Below are 15,746 nucleotides of genomic sequence, written 5' to 3'. Positions count from 1 at the left end.
TGTGGACTGGGGGCTTTTGGGGGTTACATATATTTTCAATGACATTTTCAAAGGGTCTCCGTAAATATGCCTTGATGTTATAAACTCCAGCCATCCAAAAGTACAACCTTTGGCACCTTCAGTGGGTTTAGTGACTTGTTCTTACTTTGCTTTTGCATGCATAAATGAAGGGCTATACTTACAAGTATTGCAGGAGCAATCAGAGACCTTTCTTTCTGCACCTCACTCACTACTGTGTTAGTCCTGGGTTTCTTTCACCAGTGCAACTCCTCTGAAGACAACAAGAGAAAGGCAATAGCTGATCAGGCCCTTTCACTGGCAACTGTTAATTAGCATGTTTGTGAAATTGTGTCCACCATTTTAGAGTAAGGTTCACAAGAGGTGATCTCACTGCCTGATTTCAAGGCTGAAAATTGTTTGTCCCTGGGCTGCCTGACAAATTATTTTATATGTTAGTTTTAAATAATAAAAAGGCACTCATTCAACTATTTCACAACAGCTAGTCCCTGACAGTAGACCAGGCATACCCCTTTGTGGCAGAAATGGCTGCCTAGCTGAGCTAATTAAAAGAGGAAGGGCTACCTGGAAGGCAATAAAGACCTCTCTCGGAGGACAGAAAAGGGAGGGGTAAGTGGAACAGGCTGTGTTTGGAGAGGAGAAACCACAGAAGTGGAGTCAACACCTGTAGCAATTCCCTGTAGCTAAGGGAGGTAGCACAGCTACCTGCCACTGGGAAGCTGTAAGACTCACAATAGAATCACCAGAGATCCAGGGTGGGGTGGATGTGAAGCCTTCAGACAAAGGATATTTTAAAGGAATATTTTTATTTGCTAATGTTTAGACAAGAAACACTGCTAAAGGAGACTGAGCATGGCAGTGCCATGTCACACCAACAATAATACAACACAACTGTAGAAACACTCAAGTAATCACACAAACAGGAACCTAGCCAACTACCTTTTCAGCCCCTCTTTCAGTATAAGAAGCATTCCCTCAGTTGTCTTTTGAAGCATGCCTGGGGCATCCTTAAGTTAAACAATTTCAGACTTAAGAGACAAACAAATTTCAGAGTCACTGTAGCCTTCCCACAAGGCACCTTGCCCCCTCTTTTTTATAATGAGATGGATCTAGCTCGGCAGCTGTGGTGGGATGGCATGGCAAGAGAGGCAGGCCAATTAGGACCAAATAAATGTAGCTCTTAGTGTTCCCTGATTATCTAGCTCCTAAGATGGTTCAGATCCTAAGAGATAAGTCAAGATAGATATATTAAAAAAAAATCTCAAGACAGTGAAGCTTCAGAGGTTACTGGTGTGGCTAAATAATAATAATAATTCCCTGAAGAAGCAGGGCTTATGGAGAGCTTTAAAGCAGAAGAACATGGCAGTCAGAAAGGAGGTGGGGGAAGAGAACACTGATCCAGGTGTGTAGAGTTACACAAAAGCCATGTGGAAGAAAAAGAGGGTGAGAGATATTGCAGGAATGTAAGAAGCAAGATCAGGAAATGAGAATAGAGCTAAGGATCAGGGTGAGATTATAGAGGGCTTTCCAGGGAAGGATGAGGAGCTTAAATTTAATGCTAGAAAAGATGAAGCCACTAAATATGCTTCACAGCAGAAGCCAGTGGCCATTCTGGGAAAGGTTCCTCCTGAAAATTTCATCTATTTAACATCTGCATGACTGTTGCAGTGTCCCCCCTCACCTCCCTTTTCATTCAAGGCATGCTCCAGTCTTGGCTTGAAGGCAGCCTAATACCCTTTTACTAAAATATGACATTTAAATAATTCCTTTTAAGGAAAAGCTCACTTTGAAATTACTGTTGGAGTGAAAGCAGGCCCTCTGAAAATTGGGAATGATAGTTTCTTGGGAGCTTTGTGGGAGGCTCTAAAGAAAGTTCTCAGAGGCTAAGTTATACCCTTTGGCAGGCAGAGAAAGAAACATTGCCTTGATGAATAAATTGCTCTGGAAACAAAAAATGAAAGAGCTAGAAACTCAACATAAACTGATTCAGTCAAAGTGTTACATAGTCTTGTAGGAAAGACATCACTTGGTATATGAAATACTGAACAGGCATACAGGTCCAATAAACAGATCTGGGAATAAGATGGGTTGAATGTTGATATTACAGCTAATGAAACAGTCCTAGAAAACTAAAGATACCATGTAGCTGCTTTGGCACTTTACTACCAGACATCAGCAAACAGGGAGATTTATGGGATATGTTAGCTAAAATACAACAGGAGTTCTGAGGAAACACACAGATAAAGTAGCAAAAATTTCCAAATACAAGGCTTTGGAAACAAGCAAGCTAGGGGGGACAAACCCTTTGGATTGTTAGTGTGAAGACGACTTAGGTGAGACTATCAGAAATGTGCTTGAATATGCTGAGGGCTCTCTTTCATGTTTCATCAGAAACAGACATTACTTGCAGACAGATCAGGCAAACAGTCTTCATTGTGATATTACTCTAGAAGAGTAAATATTAGAATTTATGTTCCTCACACTGCACCAGCCTTTGCTCAATATAGACTATTATTATAGCACACTACTTGACAGTTATGACTGAATGCTTGGTGCACCCTGATTAACAAAGAGATCCAGCCATGCAGAATGATCTAGTGATTTTTTAAATAAGCATTGTCTATTTTTAGAACAAATAATTGAAACTGGGCACCACCATCCCCTTATCCTAGATGCAGAAAAAAACATTCAGCAGGAGCATGGAAAAGTGAAGGGAGTTACTATACACCACACAATAACAGGATCTTCCTTGATAACTGCCTAACTTATAAGAACTTATTTCAGTGCAGCATTGCCTTGATATGATTTGTGGTTGGTCCCTACCAAATGATATCAGATGTCAGGGCCTTGCAAGATGGCTTCTCCCAAAGTATATTCATGCTGTGGAGTTTGAGTATGTTCTCATTCAGCTTGTATTTTTGGAGCAAAGGTGTCACAACCAGCATGCAAGTTGTCCTCTCTTTCAGAGATTTCCATTTCCAGGAAAGTAACTCAGTCCCCACAATTGGCTTAGCGAGGTAAAGGCCAAAAAGAAATTATCTTGCTGCCTGACACAACTCCCCTGAAAAAAATCCAACATTACAGCATTTCTTTTCAAAGACTGAAGCATGCTCATGCATTAACCAAAAGAACATGCAAGGTGATGTGTAAATTCCCCCTGCAGTGCTTGTGTTAGAACTGGCAGAGAGAGATACAACTGCAGCTCTAACACAGATGTGTAAACTGGCCACTGTTTGCTGCATCTGTCTCTTCCAGCTTGTCACAGAGTGACTGCCCCATTTAAGAGGGAGAGGGGCCTACTGCTAAAGTGACTCATTAGCTGCCCCTCAGATGGCCCTAAGTAAAGGCTGCAGGGTATTGGCTAAAACCTACAGTCTAGCAAGGCATATGGACCTAGCAGGCTGGGGATCAGGCCATTGAATTTGTTAATATGCAGCTCTCTTTCAAAGTCCCTTGCTCCAATTATTCCTTGCGGTGGCCATAAAAGGTTACAGAAAATACAACAAAAGACCAAACAAGTCAAAATAAAATTCCCAGAGAAGGTGGGGGAATGGGAGCTAATGCTGAATCCCTTCCCATTTCTTCTTCTTTCCTTTTCTCCATGTTTGCTCGGTCATGCAAAAAGATCTGCACATTCACACCCAGCTCCCATTCACAGTCCTATTGGCTTCAGCAAGCCCCTGTGTGGAATGGGGGTCTATACATGTAGGTCTCTTTGCAAAATCAAACTAACAGCTTGAAAGTTCTCTGGGGCAAGGACCTAACTGGTGTTGTATGTGTCCATAAAGCTGTGCAATGCTCTGAGAAGCTATACAATTAATAATAAATCATTATTAGTCATTAATGCTGGAAATCTAAATTTGTATTAAGACCTGTTATGTTGCAGTCCTGTTGTGTGAGATCCAGGCAGGTTTAGCCTGAACTTGTCCAGAGATCCAGTGAAATAAATGAGGTTCAGTATGGGAGAGGGGAACCTATCTTCACAGGTCATTGCAAGATTAAGATCTACTGGAGAAACCAATATCTGTCTCTCATTTATTTTTAGAACCCGAGGCTTCAACCAAGGACTTTCCAAAGAAGTAGTAAGAGACTTTCTGTGACCTGAAGAGTTTAGAGTGTAAAAATGGATGAGAGAGGCAAAAATGAGGTTGTGGGGAAATAGCACGACCACATAGAGATTAAATGACTTGACCAAGGACACCTGAAGAAGAAGTCTGATTAGCTTGATAGCTTGTCTCTTTCACCAACAGAATATGGTCCAATAGAAGACATGAAGGACTCACCCATCTTGTCGCTCTTATATCCTTGGATCAACACAGCTGTAAAAACAATGCAAATATAATTGCTTTAGGTCCATTCCAAAAATTTTGACTCTAATATAAAAATTCAGTTCAGTTGAAAGTTATGAAATATTCCAGTCCAAAATAGAAAAATATCAAGATCAAAGATTTGTTCAAAAATAACCCTGAGTTCTGTTCATGTGCTAGGATATCCCTCATTATCTGGAGATCATCCTGCACTCAGGCCCCTGTAAAATGTGTAAAAGTAAATAATAGAGCTGCTCAAAACCTGTAGTAGAGCTGCTCAAAAATCAGAATTTCTATCCTGAAGAAAATGTTGATATTCTGAAATGTATTGTAATCTCAAAGTGAGATTCACCTTGAAATACAGTCCTGAAAATTTTCATTGAACAGAAAGTTCTGGATTAAGATTTTTTTTCATTTTTCATTTTATCATTTTCAATCAAAATGTAGGCATTTCTAGATTAAAACATTTTGTTCTGGCTTGGTTCTAATTTGAGGGCTCGATGACTAGGATTGCATCTCCTACAATACACATTGGCCCTGTGACTTCAATGAAGCACCATGGAATTTCTGAAGTGACTGGAGGGAATCATGGAAGATGTAGTCTGCCTAGGGTTACTGCTTACAGAAGAGAATGGGGAAATGAGTCCCTCAAACTGCAATTCCCATGAGGCATTGCATCCTGTCAAACAGACACAGATTAATATTTAACTGAATTATGAAATTTTCCTGAAGAAAATTTTGACTTTGCATAAACTTCATTTCCATTGAAAATATCCAAATCAGCTCTCACTGAAAGCTTTTAGAAACAGTTGAATAGGAGAAATAATTGGATTGTTTTTCCTTTATTTTCAGTCAGGAAAAGTGGAGTAGTGAAAACAACTCATTTGATAAGGATTTTATTTGTTTTTCATAATTTGCCTCTATTGATTCATAAAGAAATCTTATCAAGTAATAAACACCACCACCACCACCCCACCCCTCCACCCCCGATTCCTACGGGGCAAGTGAGGGAAATGAGGATTAAACAAAGACTACTTCTGACACAAAATGGGTTTGGGAGCTTCCTTCTCTGAACTCTAAGTTGCACTAGACAACATAGCTTAAATACCTGCTTGATTGGATTTCTAGTTTAGATGAATGGGCATGAAAATTAATTGAGCTCATGACCTTCCCTCACTTGTACTTATGGTTTAAGTCCATGCATTGATTTTTTTTTTCTTTTTGCAAAGATAAATGCGCAATTTAATATCTGAGTTAATAATACCACAGTCATTTAACATCAAGAGGTAAAATTATTAATAACTATCCATTATCCAAAATAGTCATGATTTTTGGCATTCCTGACACTACTCCAGAGTTCTCATGTGACCTCAGAGTTGGAATGGACAGAAAATACATCACTTTTTCTAGACGGGTACTTTCAAGGTATGCAAAATCTCACAAAGAGATTCAACAGTTTCATATAGAGAACAGAGACTTTAAGCTAAAATTTTCATCTTCAGCGTTGTTCACATCAGACATGAAGGGAAACAAAATCAACAAATACTTTGAATCGACACTGGTGGAAATCAGACATATGAGCCAGTCCAAAGGACAAATTGCATAGATAGATGGGACATTGATGGATGGGAGTGAATAAACAAAGCTTTGAGCCAAATTCTTCTAATTTGCACCAGCATAAAATAGAGTGTCTCCATTACGTTTAGGAGATAAAAAAAAGAATATAAACTGTCCATCTCCAAATACAGGCTGAAATTAGACAGAGGTTTTCAACTATCAGAAAAATGAAGGCCAGGAACAGCCTTCTAAGAGGAGCAGTAGGGAAAAAACAACCGACTAGGTTCAAGACTTTATAGGGTGGATGGTATGATGAAACTGCCTACAATGGCATGGAGCTGATCTGTGACCATCTTCAATGGTGGATGATGGAGCATTCGATAGAGAGGGCTGAGTTACTACAGAGAATTCTTTCCCAGGTGTCTGGCCGGTGGTTCTTGCTCACATACTCAAGGTCTACTAATTGCCATACATAGGTTCAGGAAGGAATTTTTCCACTGGTCAGATTGGCAGTGATCTGGAAGATTTTTTACTGGAGCCTGAGGCATGGTTCACTTTCTGGTTTATACTAGTACAAATGGTAGATTCTCTGTAATTTGAAGTCTTTAAATCATAATCTTAGGACTTCAATAATTCACTCAGAGGCTAGGGGAGGTTCTGTGATCTGCAATGTGCAGGAGGTCAGACTACACTAGATTGTCCAAAGGGACAATCATGAATACAAAGGGACTATCGTGAAGTACCAGACTGAAACAGAATGATGGGCCCCGTAATTAAGTATCCTGTCTCAGAGTAGCCAATACAGATGCTTCAGAGGAAGATTTAAGAACTCCACAGAAGGCAGATGTGGGATAACCTGCCATGCAAAATATGATGAATAGTAAGAGACTACCTTAAACCCTTAAGCATGAGGGGTATTATCTCATTGAAATCAATGGAATTACTCCACATTAATACCAGAATTTGTGCCACTGTATAGGTGACACTACACCTCCCTGGAGATTTTTAAGAGCAGATTAGAAAAACATTTGTCAGAAATGGTCTAGATTGGTGAAAGGAAACCTAGGTTAGTGAGTGGACCACATGAGTGTGCTGTAAGATTGGCCCTTCATCTCAGTGGGATGCAAGATTGTCATAACCAAGACAGTCTCCAAGGACAAGGTAGTTTTGCTAACTATGGCCGAGTACCTAGAATTTGCAGGGTGTGCTGATTGATTGGAAGCAGAGTGCACAGCTCAGACAGTCAATGCATTTTACTTCATGTGTCACTTTTGTAATACTGGTAAGAAAAAAAACCTAAGTGGACAAAAATCAGCACCTCTGTACGTGGGCAATAAACAAAATGTCTCATGGGCCACATGTAGAAACCCAATAGGCGGCACGCAGCCCTGAGGCCGCAGGCTGCCCACCACTGCTCTAGATAATACTTAGTCCTGCCATGAGTGTAAGGGGCAGGACTAGATGACCTCTGGTGATCCCTTTCAGTTCCATAATTCTATGATTCTTCATAGAAATACTGTTAATATGTTTATAGTGTAATTATGATAAATTTTGTGCAAGATAAGGTATGTAAGATAGCATTGGAGAGATTATGATTTACTGAATATAATTATCCTATTTCTATGCATGTATCTCTTTTATCTAAAGTTACAAATATTGACTACATAGTCAATACAAAAGCGTTTGCACCTAGGGAATGCTCATCGAAAAGAAATGCAATCAGTTTGATTAGCTAACTGGGGACAAGTCAGTGGACCATTAGGAGGAACAACAGGTCTTTGAAGATGCTAATCTCCCACTTTCCTCACAAGGTTTCCTGGGATTCTGCAAACCACCTCTGACTTTGTTGCTGCTTTGACACTGCAGGAACATGTGACTAAGTCACCTGGTACTAGACTCCCTGATGGAACACCGGTACTTTTCCACTGATGGCGGGTCAGGTAGTGGGGGCAACCACAATGGGCAACAAGAGTTCCTGCTGTGTTTAAGGTAGAGAAGTGAGATACTCAAGGGTCATTCTTCACTGAATCCCCACCCAGGATGCCTGCTGAGAACATCCAGGAAACAAAGATAAAGCCTGGGGGAGGGGGAAGACTGGGCCCATGCTGGAAAAGATGTCTGACTGTGAAAGGAATACCTGGAGTTTAAGCTGCAAGCAAGCGGTTTGCTGAGTTTCTTGAAAACGATCTGCTTAAAACAAAGTTTAGGGTGAGAAATAACTGCTTTTAACCAGTTCCTTTTGTATCTAAATTGATATTGAATGTTGGTTTTATTTGCTGGGTAATCTGCTTGGATCTGTTTGTTAACCTTTATAATCACTTAAAATTGTCTTTGGTAATTATTGGTAATTTGGTAATTATTTGGTAATTATTAATTATAATTAATACATTTATTTTTGTTTTCTCTAAAACTAGTTCATGGAATTCATAGTGGGAGCAAAGAGCTATGCATATATTTCTCCACACTGAGAGAGGGGGCAAATGTCATGAGCTGCTGCTGTGCAGTTCTCCATGCAGCACAAAACAGTACAATTTTGGCTTCACATTTCTGAAAGGGTGTGTACTAGAGTGCTGGCCAATTCCTTATGCTAGTCTAATTTTTCTAAGAACGATGTCTCAGGGAAGGCCTGAATGGCACAGAAAGAAATTCTTAATCCTATTTATATGCTACCTTTCCCCGAATTTTTGCCTTCCCTTGAGCCCTCCTGGTCATCAAATCAGGGAACAGAAATAATGCTAATTTTCTTATGCAACCAATGATTACTAACCAATAGAGCCCAACTTTATAGTATTAGGTACTAAACATGGACTGCCTAGTTAATCCACAGAACAAAAATCTTTTAATGAATAAATCTGAATGATGAATAAATTAAAAGAAATCATGATTTGTTTGCAGACAGGCCTCATGAAAAAAGAGGTTTTAAATTCAAAGAGCAAATTACTTGTTCAGTTCTAATAGGCTAATTGCTATATATTCTCCTTACTCTATCATTTCTCTTTTGGCAGGTGTTTTAGTGAGAAACAGATGAGTGATTTTGTCTGTGAACTACAAATTAACACAGTACTCATGATTTTAAAAAAAGGAGATGCTTAAAGTTAACATCTTAAATCTATATTCTGACACTTAAATAAAAGATTTAATATTTAAAATTACTGACCACCCAATGGGTCTTGCTAAGGCCACCCTAATCATACGTATGTTCATGTTTTTCTGATCTCGTGTACACCGTAAAGAATAGGAAAGTCTGAGCAACAGATTCGGTAACATTGGTGCAGATAAGAGCAAGCTATGTCTCCCTGCATCTGCAAGGTCCCATGTGCCCTGAGACAGATGTACCAGGAATGAGGGTAAGTGCAACCAGCTGCCCTCAGGACTCTTATTGGCAAGGGGAGCACTGCTTAAACTTGTCAGCACTCCAAAGGACCTTGATGGGGGGAGATGCTGCATAAGAACACTCCCCGGCCACATAGAACAAACACTCTTCTCAGCCAACACGGCCTATTTTTTAAATTGTGCTATCCTGCCTTATGGTCCCCATTGTATAGAGGAAATGGAAGTCACTTTCTGCCGCCTCAGCCCTCCTCTCTGATCAGCTTGATTCCCATGGCCCAGGGGCTGTCCCAAGTAGTGTATATGCTGTAATATTCCATTGTAATGTGGTTGTGGAAAATACATTATAGGTATTATTCAAAGGAGCAACCAAGAGATGTTCAAAACATTAACTGTGATTGCACAAAAATGACTTGGAATCATCTGACTAATTATGGTTGGGTGACACCATGGCTGCTTTTGATTACAGAAACTGCAAAAGAGCTAGAAAACACAATGTATCCAAGTGACTATCCGATCATGTCAGGATTTGTTTACAAAAAGAATGATCTTCATTAGTTCTCTATTTACACCTTAACAGATACTATCAACAATGCAAACAATCAACTGAGATTATGTGGAACCATTATTGTTAAGCAATATTATCATTAAGCGGAGATTAATGGATCTAAGCTCTATAATCAATAAGTATCTCTTAAGGGGTGTGCTTCACCAGCAGTGGGTGCTCTCATCTTGTGCTGAATCGCTCTGATCCACTTCAGACGTGTCTTAGTTACCAGCATCAACAAAAAAGTCTATGCATTGATCTAAGACAGATCATGTCTGATCATATGCTCTTGTCTCAATACATGCAAGATGTTGCTGTCTTTTGTGTGGATGATGCATTCACCTGCACTGAACAAGCAGAACCCTTTTTTATGCAATGTTTGTATCTGTCGCTTCCCCGTGCCTTGTTAAATATCAAGTCTGGAATCATGGGCCACTCAGGCCTCTTTTGTGGCTCCAGGTGGCTCCTTCGTTGCTAGAGATAGTTCTGTCAGTACCTGGAGCTCTAGAAATGGGTCGAGACATTTTTTTAAAAGATATTCCCTTCTTTAGTTGTTTCTTTTCTGTTGTTGCATTTGTTGTACCGTCTTGTAAAGGGGAAGGGGGCATATACCTGAAATGTAGAATAAATACGGATCAGCAGTGACGCATGTTGTGACAGAGTGCTCACCAGGAACTGCTGAGCCAGTGTTCTGTCACTCCAGCTCCAATTAAGGACGCTGAATTAAAGCTGACTAGAGGAACCCGAGTGACAGAGGTAGAATGGCTGTCAGTCTGATTAGTTTGGGGTTAATGTACAGGCTCAGAGGAAGGAAGCAAAGGGGGAAGAAGCCATAGAGTGGAAGGAGAGAGGTAGCTCTTCCCTCTGGCAAGAAAGAGAAGCCCCTAAGGTCGAAAATCCCTAGTGATATCAGGTGAGAGGTGGTGGATTTGCACTATGTAAATAAACTCCCCTGGTGACTGCTAAGCCAGTCTCAGAGTGATTTTTGAAGCAAAGGCAAGATCAAGGGGGCTTTGCTAGCCCCTGTTACACATGTACTCATCAGGATTTATATATAAATACTCCAATTTCCTGTCTAATATGGTATGTTATGGACACAGTTATGTAATTTATCCTGATCATTTTTTTGGGGGGGGGAGGGGAAAGGAGGTGTTTGGAATCATAGGACTGGAAGGGACCTTGAGAGGTCATATAATCCAGTCTACTATACTCATAGCGAGACTAAGTATTATTTGAACCACTCCTGACAGGCGTTTTCTAACCTATTCTTAGTAACACAGCTATTTCTCTGTGACTATTCTTAAAAATCTCCAATGAGGAAGATTCTATAATCTCCCAAAACAATTTATTCCAGTGGTTAACCACCATTACAGTTAAGGAGTTGTTCCTAATGTCCAGCCTAAACTTCCGTTGCTGCACTTTAAACCTATTGCTTCTTGTCTTATCCTCAGAGGTTAAAAAGAAGAATTTTTCCCTCTCCTTGTACAACCTTTTATGTACTTAAAAACTGTAATCATGTCTCTTCTAGGTCTTCTATTTTCGGGTACGTCTAGACTACAGGCTTCTGTCGACAGAAGTTTTGTCGACAGATACTGTCGACAAAACTTCTGTCGACAAAGAGCGTCTAGACTACATTCAGTTCTGTTGACAAAGGAAGCTGCTTTGTCGACATGGTAGTGTGTACGCAAAGGACAGTTTACATGCAATAACACCTTCTGTCGACAGAAACTCTGTCGACAGAAGGCATTATGCCTCGTAAAATAAGGTTTACCAGCGTCGACAAAACTGCTGAGTTCTGTCGACGTTATGTCGACAGAACTCAGCGGTAGTGTGGACGCAGGTATAGTTATGTCGACAAAAGTCCACTTTTGTCGACAAAACCCTGTAGTCTAGACACTCCCTTCCAGACTAACCAAACCCAGTTATTTTCAATCTTCCCTCAAAGGTCATATTTTCTAAACCTTTAATCATTTTTGTTCTTCTTTGGACTTTTTCCAATTCATCCATATTTTCCCTGAAAGATATAATACCAAGAAGTGGGCACAATACTCCAGTTGAGGCCCAATCAGCATGGAGTAAAGCAGAAGAAATGTTTCTCGTGTCTTACTTTTAATATGCCTGCTAATACTTCCCAGAATTATGTATGCTTTTTTTTTTTGCAAGTTTAGTTTGTGGTCCACTATGACTCCCAAGATCCGTTTCCATAGTACTCCTTCCTAGATAATCATTTCACATTTTGTATGCATGCAAATGACTGTTCCTTCCTATGTAGAGTATTTGCATTTGTCCTTATTGAACTGCATCTGATTCACTGAAGACCATTTCTCCAGTTTGTCCAGGTCATTTTGAATGATAATCCTATCCTCCAAAGTACTTGCAACTCCTCTCAGATTGGCATCATTCACAAACTTTATAAATGTACTCTTTATGCCATTACTTAAATCATTCATGAAGATCTCAAACACAACCAGACCCAGAACTGATCCCTATGGGACCCCTCTCATTATGCCCTTCCGGCATAACTGTGAACTATTGATAACTACTCTCTCAGAATGGTTTTCCAACCTGTTATGCACCCACTTGATAATAGTTCCATTTAGGTTGTATTTCCCTAGTTTGTTTATGACACAGTATCAAAAACCTTACTAAAGTCAAGATTTGCTACATCTACTACTTTCCCCCCCATCTACATAACTTTCTTTGACAGGGCAACAAGCTATTAGGTTGGTTTGACATGATTTGTTCTTGAGAAATCCATGTTGTTGCTAATCACCTTATTATCTTCTAGATCAGCCGTGGCCAACCCGCGGCTTGCGAGCTGCATGCGGCTCTTACCCCAACCCTGGGGTGCGGCTTGTGAAGCCCCCCTCCCCATGCCCCAAGGCTCATAAAGTTGTCCCCGTGCCCCCTGAAAATGGCCCTCTCCTCCTGGCTCCCTGTGCTTTCCGGAGCAGGGGAGCCGTCTGGTGCGGCCATTAAAGATGGAGTATTAAAGATGGTGTCAGCCACAGGAGCCTGATGTGGCCAAAAAGCCTCCAAATGCATTTTCTTAAAAGGGCCGTCCTTTTTTTTGCCCCGGCTCTTCACACTGGATCCACTGATATCTTGGCTGTTTGCCTGAAATGGGTTGGCCACCCCTGTTCTTGATGTTTGTAAATAGTTACTTAATTATTTATTCCATTATCGTTCTGTGTACAGACGGTAAGCTGACTTGTTTGTAAGTCCGTGTGTTTTTCTTATTTCCCTTTTTATAGACTGGAACTGGTTTTGCCCTTTTCCAGTCTTCTTGAATTTCTTATGTCTTCCATGACAGGTAATCACTGATCAGCATTTCTCAAACTGGGGTTTGCAAGAGTACTCCCAGGTGTACCGGTAGTACTCCACGAGGTGTACCGGTAGTTCGGAATAGGAACCTAGTCCGAACTACCTAGTTCGAGCCCCGTGTAGCCGCGCTACATGGGGTTCGAAAGCAGCGGGGATTTAAAAATGGCGGCTCCCCGCTTATGCAAATGAAGCCTGGGAAATTCAAATCCCGGGCTTCATTTGCAAGTGCGGTATGCCTACATTACCCTCCTAGTTCGAACTAGGAGGGTAGTGTAGACATACCCTAATAGATTAGTAAGACATAATTTCCCTTTAAAGAAACAGAAAAGTTCTGTTATTTCATTGACTTTGGAATGTTTCTGTTTTCCATTTTAAGAAGCATATTTCATAAGGAAGGCTTTGGAATATGTTGAAATTGAACCAACACAATTCGGATTATTTCTTTTCTTTTTTTTTTTTTTAAACAAAGCAACTTTGTCTTTAAAACAAGCTTTTCTTTTTGACTGATGTGTAGAATAAAATATTTTGAGGGTGAGGCTTTTAATAATGGCATCCAACCAGGGCAATGCATACAAAGAACAAAGAACACAAGAGTTGAGAGAATCCAGAAACAAGTTAAATATTTAAAAATAAAATTTTCATTGTATAAATAATCCATTACATGATTAAACAGAAAATAGCTGTTTAAATTTTACTCACTGCAGCAGTTGTGAAATCTCTTGCTGCTCTGAAATACCAATGCAAAAAGGCCATCACCCCATGAAAAAGAGAGACAGAGAGAGTGCACACATGCACCTTTTCAGAATGAAACACACTGAGCTGGAGCCAAATCCTGCTCACCTTATGCACACAAGTAACTGGCTGAAGTCAATGGAATGGTCACATGGGTAAGAGACACAGGGCCAATTCTAGTAAAAAAAATAATAAACAGGAGTGGTTGAAAGAAATCAACACTCCCTACTGGAAAAGAAGATTTGTTTTCAGATAAGATTTCAAATTCAATGGGGGAATTGATAAGGCAGAAAGGTACACAAAGGCTGTTCCAAAAGGTAGAAGGTGCAGTAGAAAAGAATTCTACATTAATAGATTGTGTAAAAGGGCACAAAAGAAGGCCAATGCTGATCTTTTTACACATGCACACATACTCATTATGAATAAGGCCGACTATAACCAGGAGGCAACCAGACAACTCTCGAACACCACATTTTACAAACTTCTCTCCTCTGATCCCACCTCGGAATACCAAAAGAAACTACACTGTCTCCTTAAAAGCCTCCCCACAGCTATTCGGGAACAAGTCCACACAGAAACACCTTCTGACCCCCGACCAGGATTGTTCTATCTGCTTCCCAAGATCCACAAACCTGGACACCCTGGACGTCCCATCATCTCTGGTATTGGCACACTCACTACTGATCTATCCAGTTTTGTAGAATCAATGGACACAAATCTGATATTAGGAATGGCAACATACAAAAACCTGTAGGGGAACACTTCAATTTTCCTGGACACACAATTGCAGATCTAAAAGTAGCCATCCTGCAGCAAAAAAACTTCAGGACCAGACTTCAAAGAGAAACTGCTGAGCTACAGTTCATCTTTAAGTTTGACACAATCAACTCTGGATTAAACAAAGACTGTGAATGGCTTGCTAACTACAAAAGCAGCTCCTGCTCTCTTGGAATTCACACCTCCAGATCAGCTGCTAGAAGTGGGCCTCATCCTCCTTGATTGGATCCACCTGGTCATCTCCAGCCTGATCCTGGCCTGCATATTTATTCCTGCCTCTGGAAATTTCCACTACATGCATCTGACGAAGTGGGTCTTTGCCCACGAAAGCTTATGCTCCTACACTTCAGTTAGTCTATAAGGTGCCACAGGACTCCTCGTCGATCATGCAGATGTGTCACTAAACCACGAGGTTCACCTCTCCCAACCTATAATAATTCTTCACATTTATCAACCACCTTCATCCAAAAGTTCAAAACCTTAAGATTTATAAGAGTTTCTCTTTCTCTAGCCCCAGAGAAAACCTACATGAAATAGAAGTTAAAGTTGACATACATCTCTGTAAACAGGAGGGGGGAATTACAGAGATGTTGTAATAATCCCTAAACAAGTATTATAAACTTGGGAAATTAAAAATGAAGGTTAAATTTAAAAGAAATCCAGACATATTAAACTATGGAAATGCACCCAGAGAAAGCATCTGAACTCTCTTACCTGTTTAGAAGTGGTGTCATGTACAATTATGAGGATGGAGTGTTTGGTGCCAAAGATTAAACAGACTTTTAAAGCCATATTTACATTTTGCCCATGCCCTTCTTCTGGTGTCAGGTTGCAAGAGGCACAATGTTCATGGCACACAGTGTTACATACAGAAGGAGTTCTGATTCCTGGATAGATTTTATAGGACGGGGCTAGTAGCTATCTCCTCTATAGGATTTCTCTGCCTTGGTGGTGGTTTGTTTGGAAACTAGACTGGACTTGTCTTGCTGGGTAGTTTGTTTGGGGAGGAACCACCTGACTATTCTTCACCTAGCTTTGTTACGTCATACCTAATAGATGTTTCAGCCTTTACTTTAATCAGTCTCTATGATTGGTGTTCTTATCTAGTTCCAGTTAACTGGAACTAGAACACTACTGTGTTCTTTGTAGAATTT

General features: G+C 40.3%; 1 long non-coding RNA gene across 2 annotated transcripts in view; it reads right to left on the bottom strand.

Moving 5' to 3' along the window:
• LOC142829842 (uncharacterized) overlaps nucleotides 1-15,746 on the bottom strand; it is a 33,827-nt gene extending 18,081 nt beyond the window's left edge. The window contains exons 1-4 of one of the 2 annotated variants that reach the window (XR_012904681.2): nucleotides 15,307-15,746; nucleotides 9,925-10,371; nucleotides 4,302-4,337; nucleotides 183-271 (exon numbers count right to left, since the gene is read on the bottom strand). This is a non-coding gene — a long non-coding RNA (uncharacterized LOC142829842). The remainder of the gene's footprint in view (nucleotides 1-182; nucleotides 272-4,301; nucleotides 4,338-9,924; nucleotides 10,372-15,306) is intronic. The other variant, XR_012904682.2, reaches the window with a different exon arrangement.

The sequence above is a fragment of the Pelodiscus sinensis genome, chromosome 6, assembly GCF_052426305.1.
Source record: "Pelodiscus sinensis isolate ZL-2025 chromosome 6, ASM5242630v1, whole genome shotgun sequence".
NCBI classification, from domain to species: domain Eukaryota; kingdom Metazoa; phylum Chordata; order Testudines; family Trionychidae; genus Pelodiscus; species Pelodiscus sinensis.
The sequence above is the reverse complement of the archived record's forward strand: the minus strand, read 5'-3'. Positions and strand labels throughout refer to the sequence as shown.